This window comes from Macrobrachium nipponense, chromosome 21, assembly GCF_015104395.2.
Source record: "Macrobrachium nipponense isolate FS-2020 chromosome 21, ASM1510439v2, whole genome shotgun sequence".
NCBI classification, from domain to species: Eukaryota; Metazoa; Arthropoda; class Malacostraca; order Decapoda; family Palaemonidae; genus Macrobrachium; species Macrobrachium nipponense.
Window position 1 is genome coordinate 52,992,341 of NC_087212.1, and position 14,224 is coordinate 53,006,564.

General features: G+C 34.3%; 1 protein-coding gene across 1 annotated transcript in view; it reads left to right on the forward strand.

Annotated features, from left to right (window-relative positions):
• Nucleotides 1-14,224, forward strand: part of LOC135197478 (G-protein coupled receptor GRL101-like) — a 367,490-nt gene that overhangs the window by 16,582 nt on the left and 336,684 nt on the right. The gene's annotated exons all lie outside the window — the stretch shown is intronic.

The window sequence follows — 14,224 nt, forward strand, 5'->3', positions numbered from 1 at the left end:
TTTTTTTTAACATAGTAACCAATCTTTCGGTTTCTGTAATCTTTAAAAATGAGTGCTAGATAGTGCGCTGGGAAGTAGACCGACCACTTATGAAATCGACGAATTTTTCAGCTTGCCTATAATTACAAATATCTAATACCCAAATTGTGGGAGTCATCTCTGTTGAGAAGCACTGCCATACATCTAATTAATAACAATGTTTTAAAAGGGTCTAGAGATACATACATCGAATCTTTACTACAAGTAAGACGCAAGCGGTTTTTTGAAGTTCACCCCCCCCCCCCCCCCCTTGCATGTTCCCCATTAGTACCGCAATTTATGAGATATGGGGAAAGAATTTATTTCTTTTACGCCAAGTAGGGAACGTGCAAGGTCATAGCATCCCCATTTCACAGATCCTTGGGAATCTTCTAGGTATTTTGGCCTTTTAAGGAATTGCCCATGCCAACTAACGTACATTACCAGATTTCTTGCGAAAGCTGTTTGAGAGAAGATAGGCTAACACAGATTCTTTCTCAAATATATATAAGATACGCCATGAACATGTTCAGTTAATTGTTGTGCAATAGTGTAAAGCTTAAGGAATGGTAGGTGATAAATAGTATGAATGGAGAACTGGAGTACTGTAGCAACGGCCACCGTGTGTCTGATTTTGCGCAAATAGTAAAATGAAACGTGCAGGAAAAAGTTTCCAGTATTATTTCAGTAGCCAAATATTATCTGATGTAGCATGCCGTCTGAAACAGTTTTAAAAACTAACTAAACTTGACGGTGTTCGTGTATTTGGACTATGTCTTGCGCGTAATTACTGTCAACGAAATTCAATCCACTGTTGAGTGAACGATTGCCAAAGGATAGTATTGAAACCTTCAGAGCCATTAGCCAGTTATCTTTGAAAAACAATTTCTAAACGTGGAGTTTTGAACTAAATATATTATAACCCAATATATTAATGTCAGGATTTGTGAATATAGTATTTGTATTCAGTGTCTAAGGCGTGTATAGTATTTACTGTCTTTGTTGGTATATTTCTTTAAGTACACTACCTAACCGCATTTTGTTGGCGAGAAATTCTATTGCTTTTTCTGTTATGTATATGTGTGTGTGTGTATGAATTATGTGTGATCAATGATTTTCTTATAAAACCTTGATTAAAACGAACGAATCAGTTGGAGGGGAAAGCAATTTCAGGGAGCTCGAAAAGCATTAGAGTTAACTTGGTTGTTTCTATTTCCCATTTTATTATCATCCCTGAGATTTTGTTTGGAATAGGAATTACTTTTATATAATTCTTCTTGGGACGCGGTACTTGTTTTAGTGTCACGCATTGCTGGAGAATGAGAGTGGTAACATTAGGATGCATCGCCAATAAATTGGGGTGCTGTAGGGGAAGAAATCGTGAAACCTAACATATTAGCGTATAAGCTAAGACTTTTAATGTTAGTAGATTTTGGAAAATGCTATGGTTTAGGTAAAGTTTGAACTTTTTTTAGATTTAGATTTATGTATATATATATATATATATATATATATATATATATATTTTATATGCATATATATGTGCATATATACATATATATGCAAACACACACATACACACACGCACACACACACACACACACACATATATATATATATATATATATATATATATATATATATATATATATATATATATTGTGTGCGTGTGTATGTGTGTATGCGTCAGTCAATTAAAGTTTACAGCATAAATACCTGTTTGAGCCTTTTCCTCCAGAGGCCAAAGACAACATGTCAGGTCAGTATTTTTACTGAGGGCCGCTACTTAAGTGGGAGTAAGTGATATAAACTAAGTGGAAGTAAGTGATAAAACCTGGACATTGCTGGCGTTGGATAAAGAATGTTTTGTCTAAAGATTTAGTGTATCTTAAAGGATAGGAGTACCTAGTACAGGGAGGAAATGCTTCTGAATGGCTTATAAACTTCCTCTCGTGAAGCTGTCAACTACTTTGTGGCATCAGAAAAAGAAAATGAAAGTGTTCCTGCCATTCTGGGGTGTGTGAATCAGCAAATGGACAGGCAGTGACATTTGAAGTTCCGTTCCAAAAATACAATGAAACAATAGCGTAACAAATCTTTTAGGTTTTTAGTGTATGTGGATGTAGTTCAGAAGAATTAAAGATTACAGTCTGTTACAATTGATTTGTTTGTGTAGAGAAAGCTTGATGTTTTGATATTTTATGGGACAAAAGTGAAAGGGCAGTGCACATAGAAATGGGAAAGATGGTGATTGTGTTTGAGTAACTGAAAAGAGTAAAGCCAGAAAGGGGTACAGCATGTAGTGCTAGGAAGATTTGAGGACAGGTTAAATACTACAAATGGAAAAGCGTGGGAGTAAAATGGAATCATTTTGTGAGAGTCTGATTCGAAGTGCATAGTTAGGTGACAGAGAAAGACATGGTGATGTTGGAAGGAATGGGCTTGCTGGGGCTAAATATTAAGAGGGTGTTGTGGAAATATGATGTTTGATTATTGAAGACGCTTGACATCCAAAGAAGAATATTCAAGTGTTCTTGGGAAAGGGAAAATTGTGAGGAAAGAAATTTGCAAAGTTCTGCATCTGTATAGAGTATAATGAAGAGCTAGTTGATGGATGTAATAGCGAGAAAAGGATAGGCTGATAGTAAATACTGAAAATGAGGGAAGAAAGGGATGAGGAAATTAAGGAGTAAAAAGTGTTTCTACAAAGTAGAAAATCAGAAAGGTTGATGACCACTATCAAGATAAAACATGTAAAATGAAAGATGATGTCTAAATCTAATGCAGTCCTGTAGGCTTTGAAACTAACTTGTATACCTTCTTATAAGTTTCAGTGAACAGTTTGAAGAATATAGAATATAGGGGCGATGTGTAGCATGTCGAAGTTATATAATAATTTACTGAAAGCAGATAAATGCTTTTATAATGAAAGTGAAAAATTTGCTAGAGTATATAAGCAGGAGAATGAATGATTAGTGTAATAGTGGGTCTCTGACAAGTATGTGTCATATGTCTGTGGCTTTTCAATAATTTTATGTAAGATGTGTTGCTAGAAGTGAGACAAAGAACATAAGATGCAGCTGTAAGTAAGCTGGAAAAAGGTTAAGATGATAAATGAAATCCAGGAAGATGAAGCAAAAAGTGTTGCTAACAGAATGGAAACAGTTGGCTCATACAAGTAATTGGGAGTAAATATGATACATAATGGTAGGACAAAAGTCACATAATATATGACCCAATTGAAAGGAGGCAGGATATTTAGATTGATGAATTGAAATGTCTATGGAAACCAAGGTAGGACTGTAGGAAGAGACTGCTGAGTCAGCCCTCTCGTATGTTAGTGAAGCATATATGGATGTTAAATGCAAGTGAAAAAAATAATGTTAAAACCTGTAGATATGTAATGAGTTTATATGCGTAGCATATAAACTGAAATGACGAGAAATGAGGAGGCATGCAGAATTGGTTAAAAGTTAGGACAGAAGGAATAATGGATCAGCATATTATGAGAAAGCTCAGTCATGTTGATAAAATGAGGGATGCTAGGTTGGTAAATAATTCTGAGGTACTGGGCAAGAGGAGAGGAAGATCTAGAAAGTATGAAGTAGGTTTTGTCAAGGAAGGACCTCAACATACAGGAAGCAAGAAAATGTTTTTAGATGTGTAAGGAAACGGAAAGAGCTCCTGGTTAACCTTTTGTGTGGATCTTCCAAACGACTAATGTTGTGGAAGCTATCCACAGTCCAGCAGTTTATGATAGTTGTGTCTTTGTGTCTTAGGAACCATCTCTCTATTATAGTAAAAGGCTTTATTCATATATATATATATATATTATATATATATATATATATATATATATATATATACATATGAATAAAGCCTTTTACTATAATAGAGAGATGGTTCCTAAAAATAAAGACACAACTATCATAAACTGCTGGACTGTGAATAGCTTTCTGGCACCGTTCTCTGAGTATTTGCATGAGTATTTGCATGAAACGGCGAATGTTGTGAAAGTTTTCTCAGCGTAATGATTATTATATATATATATATATATATATATATATATATATATATATATATATATATATATATATATATATATTTCCAGGAAGGAAAAATAGACAACGGAGTTTCTGCATTTTCCTTCGTGGCTTATACCTTTATTTATGGATTTATCACGTTCCAAACTTTCGTGACTCAGTTATACATACACACACACACACACACATATATATATATATATATATATATATATATATATATATATATATAGATATATAGATATAGATATATATATATATATATATATATATATATATATATATATATATATAGTATATGAAGTTTTAGTCTACCTTTTTCACGGAGATAGATATACTGTTGAGCTAAAAGGAATTTCAGCTTTTCTTTTCCCTATGGAATATAACCTTATATATATATATATATATATATATATATATATTATATATATATATATATTATATATGTATAATATATGTATGTATATATGTGTGTGTGCGTGTGTGTGTGTGTGTATGTATGTATGTATAACTGAATCACGAAAGTTTGGAACGTGATAAATCCATAAATAAAGGTATAAGCCACGAAGGAAAATGCAGGAACTCCGTTGTCTATTTTTCCTTCCTGGATATATATATATATATATATATATATATATATATATATATATATATATATATATATATATATATATATATATATATATAATCATTACGCTAAGAAAACTTCCACAATATCCGCCGTTTCATGCAAATACTCAGGGAACGGTGCCAGAAAGAATCGTCCCCGTAAAATTTGAGGTAAAGTTGCATCTCCTACTAGAATTTGATTTAGATTTCAAAGGACGACATACAAATGACCGACATGGTTCATTAATCTTACTTTTAAAAGGATGGTCCATTGCCTGATACTGGGGAAAGTAAAACGTTATCACACTTCGCAACGGAACAAGTCACTGACGACATGAGATTGCAGAAGGACTGACCGGCTAACATTTGTTGTTTGTTGTGCTTGTAACGATTTTGATATTGACTGTATAAGCTGGAAAAATCGAATTTCTAATTACAGTGATATCTTGATGGCTTTCTTCTCCAAGTTCTGACTTCAAGTTATCGTAGTTTCTGTTGTGAGGTTTTATAAAGTAAATTCTATACTAGTTTAGATGCTACTTTACTGACTAGAGTGGTTTAGCTGTCTTTAATGTTGTTAAAAGGTAAACGTTTATATACTAAACACGTGCAACTAACTACAGTTGCTTCGGCTAAGCAGTATCCTGTGTAGAAGTGTGATTAGTTCATAAGTTCGTTCAGCATGTTTTTTGGCTCTTTAATCGTGATAAGATAGATGTTTGCCTCCTGAAACGAGTTCAATTTTGATAGCATAAAGTTCATTCTTCTTGGTCATACTGAGCAGTACTGTCTGTCTTTAATAGTTTTAAGCATTCCACTGCGAATCATGAAGTTTTGCTCAGGCTTCCAATTATGAAAGAAAAAATAGAGCAGTTATTTTACAGACCTATCCTTTATTTACAAACACACACATACATACACATACAAACGCAAACATACTCTGTCTCTCTTATCTGCGCCGATGATTATTGCTGCTGGGACGTCAACTTGATATAAACAAATCTCTCTTTCCCCACCCCCCCCCAACCCCCCACCGCCCCCCTCTCCTCCCCGCTTTTATCCGTCTCTCACTCAAAACATGAATTTATTGTCCTGAGATAAATCTACTGCTTTTACAAAGATTATAAATGTATTTATTGATAACGAATTCGGCAGGTCGAAAAGAACTCAGGATGGGATTTTTAAGAAATGAAGGAAATTTGTAAATGTACATTAATGCTTCTTGAAAAGGGATGTATACTACTTGAAAAAAATGAGGTCTATGGCGCTCATCCTCCCTTACCCTTAGGGCATGTATATTTTTCTTAAGAAAATGAATAGCCTTTCTGGCATGGCATTGAGACCCTTCTTTGCTTCGATTTCTATACATAATGGAAATAAAAAAAAAAGGTAAGGATAAAAGACTGTAGATTTTTCTGTGTGTTGCCTTTCAGAGAGCATCTGTTGGAAGAATTTCAATTTTTAGATTTCCTAAAGCCCATTCCTTTTCGCTATCAAAAATAGATCTAATCTATTATTTGCTATAGACGTGCTAGAAATTACTTTTGAGAATACATTTTCTAAAGGCGATGGGTTCAATATGATTTAAAAGAAGTAAAGCATTCTGAAATTGATGTTTTGGTAAAGTATAATATAATTACTTGAGAAAAATTATTAGTAGTGTGATTGGACAGTTAACTGTGATGGATTTGCCCAGTCTAGAATTTGATACTGTAAAGTATGTGTTTTTTTGGAGGTAAAATTACTATTCTTCCTGAGAAGGGGAAATTTAAGGAATTATTTTTTCTGCGAATTTGTCACATAACAAAACATGTGTTCATTACCTCATGGAAATACAATTTGCGAGGTTATCTGGATCACTTTTCCTTTTCCGTAAGAAGGATTCGTGTAATATTCCGGAAATTTAATTTGTCACCACATGAAATGAATGTTAATAACTTTGATGGCGAAACGCTTTGGTGTTATATTGGGTTTAATGAGAATACCTGGCTCTTTTTATGTTTGCTTTGATGGCAAATCCTAGTTTTTGTCATGCAGAAATCCTTAGCCATCGTATAGTGTTATAATTTTCTTTTGAAACTATCGTTTTTCTGTAAATTTCCCTTATTGGCTTGCTGTTATCCTTATGCTTCCTAGACCTTATGATGATTTATTCGCAGTATAATCACCAAAAATAACACAATGAAACAGTAGACAGTTCAGTGGAATAGTGTACTGATTACCAGCTACATGTAAAGCAAGCGCTTAGCCTTGGTTGCAGCTGGGAATTACATGACAAGACACATCTAATCCCATATGTGCTCCGGGTGGTCGTCACCTTTTCTCCGAAGGCCACGTAAATTTTCACTCGCGGAGTAAGTCTTTGCTCGGATAAATTGTTCAGAGACCGAATTGTATGAACTGAGAGCACCTGAGCACCGAGGTACAACTGCATGTATTTGCATGTACGTATGTCATATATATATATATATATATATATATATATATATATATATATATATATATATATATATATATATATATATATATATATATATATATATATATATATATATATATATATATATATATATATATATATATATATTTATCTTGTCAGTCAGGACTGTATTTGTGCATATGACGAATAATTAGATGAAGTCTTTCTACCTTCTTTTACAACGTGGGTTCATTTCAAGATGTACGAGACTACGCATCCCCTATCGCCTATCGCGTCAATGGGGATTGGTTAATATTCACAATCATTGCAATGTACCTTTTAGGGGCAGTACAATTCTTATTAGAAATCTCATGAGCTCTCAGTAAAGTACCTTCACTGATGTCAGCAGTGCTCCCCTTAGACTCCAGGGTACTGTAACAAGTAGTGTTCTCTTTATCTGTAGGAGTAAGGGTCATGAGCATAGGAGACTTGATAATACAACTTCAGATCCAGCAAGGTCTTTGAATAGTATCACTTGATGTCACACTTAACAATTTATTCTAAATATTTATCACTAGCTAATAATGCTCTCACAAAAACAGCAACACAGTTGATACAAAACTTAATCAGAATTAAAGCACAGAATAATACTTAAAAATACATACTCTTAGGTTGAACATGAAAATTAATCAACTTTGAATGCAATTCGTGTTAATACATTAACCCCGGGATCTAATATATGTACTTAAGCAAGAACAAAATTAATCATGAAAGCAAATTCATAAAGGGTAAGACTGGAATGTCGTATTTTACTCTTCTGCAGAATGACTGAACTCAGTCATAGAAGCCTCTCGAAAGATTTTGCTTCGTTTCAGAAAGGATATATTAAAAAAAAAGTTAAAATAAAAAAAAATGAAACTTTAAGATGCAACGATGGCACGTTAACCTCTCTCTCTCTCTCTCTCTCTCTCTCTCTCTCTCTCTTCTCTCTCTCTCTCGACAATAAATCATTAATCTCACATTAGCATTGCTTGTGAAGTAGGTGCATTAGCCTCTGGGTAACTGGAGACTAAGATATCAGATAATTATTCCAGTGTGTATATATATATATATATATATATATATATATATATATATATATATATATATATATATATATATAATTTTCAAACTAAGTTCTGGAATCTAGCCTCAGATTTTAACACCATTCAGTTTTTACGAAACTGGTCTTCCATTTTTTCCTGTTGCATTTGTGTTTGTGTCTTCAAAGTATGACATTTAAAACTTGCCTGGACATTTTTTCATAAAAACTATTAATAAATTTCTGCTAAATGTACTGGAAAAGGAAAAATTTCTTCTCCGATATTGGTAAACCAGAGTTTTTCCTGAGTAATGCCAAAGTTTCCCGCAGTTTCTTTATATAACTTTTCGTTCTCTGTATTTGTTTGCAAAAGTTATGTCCCATAATTTGGGGATCGTAACAACGGTAGCTGCTTTCAGAGGTAGCATTGGTCTTCTTATATTATGATGGATCATCAGTTTTATGCGCTTGAATTTCTACCTCAGATCGTGTTTCATGCTTAGGTTCTCATAAGTATAAACGTATATACTGCCGAAGAGTAACGAATATATTTATCATTGTAGCATGAGGAAAACAACTATTCTTTTGTGCTATTCACAAAAGAACGAGAAAGCGAAAATCGTATGACTAAGAATTTCATCTCACAATACTAACTTCTGAAGCCACGTATCGCCAAGTTGGCGTTTGTGTGTGTTTGTGAGCGTACGCGTATGTGTGTCTGTGTTTGTTTGTGGTTGTGTTTTTTAGCGGGTGTGTTTAGTTGTATTTGCACAGCTATCATGAAAATGAATGGGCGAACATGGGGCCAGTTTCACTATGATGCTGAGCAATTTATCGAGATCAATCATTCATATGCCGAGTGTTGAAGTACTAACACTAATTGTAATTGAAATAACGTTAATTGAAAAAAGACCGAAGCTTGACTAAGACGAGAGAACTTATAACGTGAAGAATTATTGTTAAAGGTTACACAGAAAAATAGGGAAAGATTGGGCCAGCGTCCACGAACGGATAAGTAAGAAGGATGGAAGAGTCCCGGAAGGAAATCCATTCCTTTGGATATTCCTGAGGGTCCAGTAGAGGATAAGCTTATCAGTTGCAGCATTTTTCCGAGGTTGGTCCACTGGCTAATGGCAGTTGATCCTAATCTTATTTTGTGCAATAAATATGTGGCCTATTATGCATTAATTTCATATGTTAAATTTTCCTTTGTAAATTGTTGTTACCTGGTTTGGCTGTTATTTGTTCATGAAGCACTTAAATCCTTCACCATAGCTCCGTGTTTGTCTGTTTTTTATTTGTATTATTGGCGTATATTCATATAAATTCAGCTCATAGGTAGTACATTATCCTTACATCTTTATCATTTTACAAAACGAGCAAGCATTCGTACGGAATGTGCCTGAAGGGTCATTAAATCCGAATCACTGAAGAAATAAAGAAACGGTAGAGGAAGCCCGCATTTGAAAAAGATCGAAAAGTAGTAAACTACTAACAAGTAAGCATGTAAAGTTCAACTGGAAGTCAGACAAACATTTGCATTAAAAACATTATTATAAGTCAAACAAACTAAGGCAATAGTGAAAGTAATAAAAGACTTCGGATGGTCAGAGTAGCAGTTGGGCATGTTAACTGGGTGTGGATGCAACAAGGCATGATGCGACCTCCAGCTTATTCGGGACCCGTGCAAGGTTTTCCCTTCCTAACTTAACATGAAGTGGTCTTCAAAATTAATATTCATACTTAGTACTACTTATGCTAACAACAAGGATCAAACAAAAAGGACACAAATTAAACATGCTCATATATTCTCAGTTATAATAATTGAACAGAAACATAGCCTAAATTCAGTACACAAAGCAAATTAAAACGTGCTAAAATCTACTTTTAAATAGACCCTTGTTTCACCAAGGAAAATTGAAATAAATGCGCCATATTTTATTAGAAATTAAAATTATTTTTCTGTACTGTGTATAATGCACATTGTTTATTTTTTACATTTTCTTTCTAATAAATAAATCATAAATATCATATCTTAAAATTCCTGTATCTTCTAATTCAACACGAAACACCTTTCTCAGACCATTTTAGGCTCTTCCATAGACCTCTTTGGCCACCCCAACAACAACAACACAAAGTAGTTCGGAATAACCGAAAACTTTGCGAAGCAAGTACCATGCACTATTTGTGTTGCAGGTATTAAAAGCCCAGTGGAAGTTCCTGTACGAATTCAATTTTATGAAAGACGACGTGATGAATTAATTCTTGTTTTAATGTGTTTAAGAAGTGGTGTGAAAGTTCATCCTTCTCGAGTTTATATAGATTTACTAAATTAGAAATCTGTCCCAATATTTCTAGTATTTTACTGCGAAGAAATCCGTCTAGCAGAAGCACATTTTCCTACTTCAAAAGGGATAAATGATTCACATTGTATATAGTGTGTATATATTGTGAAAAAAGATCCTTTCTTAAATCGTGAAGACCTTGATGATATTATTTCATAATTCTGTAACTTTAAAAATGAAATTTAGTTGGCTTACGGAGGGCGAGTCCACAAACTTTAAAGCACTACTCAATTGTATGGTTGCTAATCACACACTATTCTCCGTTCTGGCCACGACCTCCCACAGACAACTATCAACAAACACGCACGTGGGTTCCTAGTGGAACGTGCTTATTTTGCTTTGTACTGTTCGGAAAATGGAACTACACCATACGGCACATGTATTTATGTATTTATGAGATATATATATATATATATATATATATATATATATATATATATATATATATATATATATATATATATAAGCTTACACCTTTATTGGCTCTGAGGGGTAACTTAGTTTTCGGTTGTCTACGTGACTTATGGGATGAGAATGTTAGCTCCAGTCCATTTCTTTAATTTCCATCTGACTCTGGTACCTGTTCACAGTATGATAGATTAATTGGAGGGAGGGTGCGAGCGGACCATGGATCTTCTTAGTTAATTACTTCAGAAAACATAAATATTAAAGTCATTTTGGATACTGTTTATTCGAACTGGGTAATCAGTCTTCAGTGGAAAAATACTTTGAATAATTGCTTGAGCCAAAGGAGATATTGTTGTTGATTAAAGTCAAGTAAATAGTTTTCTTAATATGACTTTCGTTCTGGGTTTAATGAACGACATGTTCTTGCGTGCAGGGGTTATTTTCATTCCAGACAAAAATAAAACATGGAATTATAATTCTGCGTGATTATTTATGCACTAAGATTTTGACCAAATTTTTCTGAACGGTGAGTAGATTATCATAATGGACTCAGGAAAGCACACTAATTGTCTGTCTAAAAAGGTTTCGAAAACATGACTTCGGATATACAAAAGCACTAATGCACTCAAGTCATATCCCCACTTCTTGAAATATCTCGTAGGTTTTTTATATAATTTGCAGCGTTAAAAGGATGCATTATTTCGTTATGTCTGTTACTTCTCTACGTATTTCTTTGTACATCAGCACCTCTAGGACATGTTTTAGCTTTGTTAGTATTTTCCACTCAATAATAGCCATGTACTGAAGAAACACGGGCGCAAAAAGACTTTATCGGTTTATTCAACTACGAAAATATATTCGTTAATTGCCTCCTGTTCTTTAACAGTTAGCTCGCATATTTGTGGGCCTGTACTGTCAATTAAAAATTTTTGTCTGTCTTGATTGTGTATATATATATATATATATATATATATATATATATATATATATATATATATATATATACATATATTATATATATATATATATATATATATATATATATATATATATATATATATATATATATATATATATATGGCGCTATTGTATAAACCTGGTGGCCCGCCAACCTAGTGGTCTGAAAACTCGATGGTGAGTAGGAGAATAGCATGGTCTAAGTACCAGCTCTCTGGCCACGGTTAAACAGTGGGCCTAGCGACACACTGGCCACGTGTCTTAGGCATAAGGACCTGTCCCCCACTGGCTGTCGGCCAAAGAAACAGGAGAACAGCGCCTGCCCTATGACTCTTGCAGAGGCCCAGGAGGACTATATATAATATAATATAATATATATATATATATATATATATATATATATATATTATTATTATTATTTTGGTTCTTCTTTAAATTCTATGGAAACGACAACTGACTAAGGGGGCCCTACCTCATGTGAATAGATGATAAAAGTATGTATCATTAGTAAAACTATAAGGAAATACTTTCAAAAGGATTGAAGGTAAATGCATTATGTCCACTTGAAATATAATTCACTAAGATAATCAGAACAAAAAAATTATAGGAGCTCTCACTGACTCCATGGCACTGTATCACTACTAAATGTCATGTACAATATCAAGAGCAAATGTGCCATTGAGTTGCAAGCATAACACCAAATCTAATTAATAAATATGGTGCAAAAATCAACGAGAGAACTCTTAAAGTGGAGGACTGTAAGCAACGACTGCTCTTACTAGGATCTTGGGAATCTTGTCCCGAAGAATGGCACTGGCAGTTAATGCGTTGAGTGGCACTGGTGAGGTACAGAAGACTTAAATGGAAAATGCAAAATATGGCAATCATCAAATTATTGAATGAATGCTAAATTACTCGATTACTGTAAGAGTGACCAACAAAAGATCTTTTACAATAAACTAAGAGATGTCACAAATGCACAGTCAAAAATCACTGGGGCCTCTGAAGGAGACAGGATAGTAGGATCATGGGAATAGGAGAACAGGTAGAACAAGGAATTAGTGCAAGGAACAGTAAGTGAGGGCCGACAACCAACTTCCAATTCCCATAACCTGAGTCTGTGGATGAGATTTGAGTAGGGTTGTGCCAGAATGTCAGAGGGAGGGCTTCGTCACTTACAGTTCTTCACCAAGGAATGAAATAAGGGAGCACTCAGGATTTCACCTTGGGCAGTACTCGGGTAACTTCAGGGTGACCGCTTCAAGGGGCTGTCAGGATCAGACGCCATGCGGAGTCCCGTTCCCAGACGGTATAGTAGTGTAAACTGCCCAGACAGCAATAGAGCATAGTGCCTGGTAAATAGGCTAGGGCGGATTGCGATTTGAGAGAGCACACTGGCCTGTATATATACCCAGATCAGGCGTCAACCTAAGTCGTGTTTTTTTATATAAAACTAAAAGAGCACTCACTGCCACGGTTTTCCGCTTAATGATACTTGAAGGACAACCAGCATTAAAGAATCGTTAGCCTGAAAACTCATTTTGGCGCCTGTTCGGAAGTGTCACGAGCATACGTAAAGTCAACATCATTAAGCACTTTGTGCCATTCACCTAACTTTACAAACACTCTTGTTTCTAGACTACTAAAGCATTGCAGTTGTTAGTATTTTGACACTCGTCTCCTCGGTATTTTCAAGGTTTCTCTTCCCTTAAAACAACTTGGATTTTGGAAATATAATTTCTTTTGACTATTTTACACTACAATGTTCTTTCTCAGGCTAATTCCCCACAAAATACGTTTTCTCCCACTATTTGAGATCACTTCTCATCTATATTTGTGGCGTCTTATCGTTTCTCACATTTCATCTTTACTCCACACATTATTAAATTACCTTAACAGTATCATTTTTTGCTCCTGCATTAACGGTCACCGTATTCTCATCACTACTCTCATAAAAATTAGATCAACAATGTCCTCATTAACTTTAATAAACCCTTTCTTCCTGCTGCCTGTGCCTTACTTAGTATACAATTCTCTTCACGCATTCTACCATTACCTTTTACATTTGATACCTATAGTTCGACGGATCTAAACTGTGAGATTGTGTTCTCCTTTGGGTAAGAACCCTGTTACCACATCTAACAGTATCCAGTTCTGAATACCTTGCTTTATGACACATCTATCAATAAATGGGTAGTTTAAAGTTTTTAGCATTTTTTGTTGAACTTAAGCGTTCACATAGTGTGATTCTAATTTTATTCATAAATAAAATGAGAAATCGCATTTATAAACATGATATTTGTTTCGAAAGACGTTGCCACTTTTCTTGTTACCTTTGACAGGC